Source organism: Malania oleifera, chromosome 1 (genome assembly GCF_029873635.1).
Source record: "Malania oleifera isolate guangnan ecotype guangnan chromosome 1, ASM2987363v1, whole genome shotgun sequence".
NCBI lineage: Eukaryota > Viridiplantae > Streptophyta > Magnoliopsida > Santalales > Ximeniaceae > Malania > Malania oleifera.
In genome coordinates, this window is record NC_080417.1 from 20,085,129 (window position 1) to 20,085,535 (window position 407).

Here is a 407-nt window from a genome sequence, read left to right on the forward strand (position 1 = left end):
GGTGGGTACGCCAGGCCAAGGCAGCAGTGCAGCGCCAAGGCGACGTGTAAGAGCCCGAGTAGCAAGCTACCGTAATGGGCCCTTCCCTTAAAAAATTAATTTAATATCATGTGGGCCAATGACCCACGTATCAGATATTAAACTGATAAGAACAGATACTACACTTGATCTTAGCCAAAAGGCCGAGAAAGGTATGACTTGCTCAATGGTTGGTGTTTCAGTTTATAGGTCGCCTCGGCTCCCCCCCTTCTCTTGTGGAGTCGATGTGGGACAAAGGCTTTCCACTCACCCCTGCTCTGCGTTTGGGAGTTCAAGTCGCAGTGTTCAGAAACAGAGCATGACGCTGCTGGATCTTCTGCTTATATACTTCGCTGCGAAGTGCGAACAATTGCACTCAACCAATAATC

General features: G+C 48.9%; 1 non-coding gene across 1 annotated transcript; it reads right to left on the reverse strand.

Annotated features, from left to right (window-relative positions):
- Positions 1-195, reverse strand: LOC131147281 (U2 spliceosomal RNA). Its single transcript, XR_009134674.1, has one exon. It is a non-coding gene; the product is annotated as a U2 spliceosomal RNA (small nuclear RNA).
- Positions 196-407: the final 212 nt, after the last annotated feature.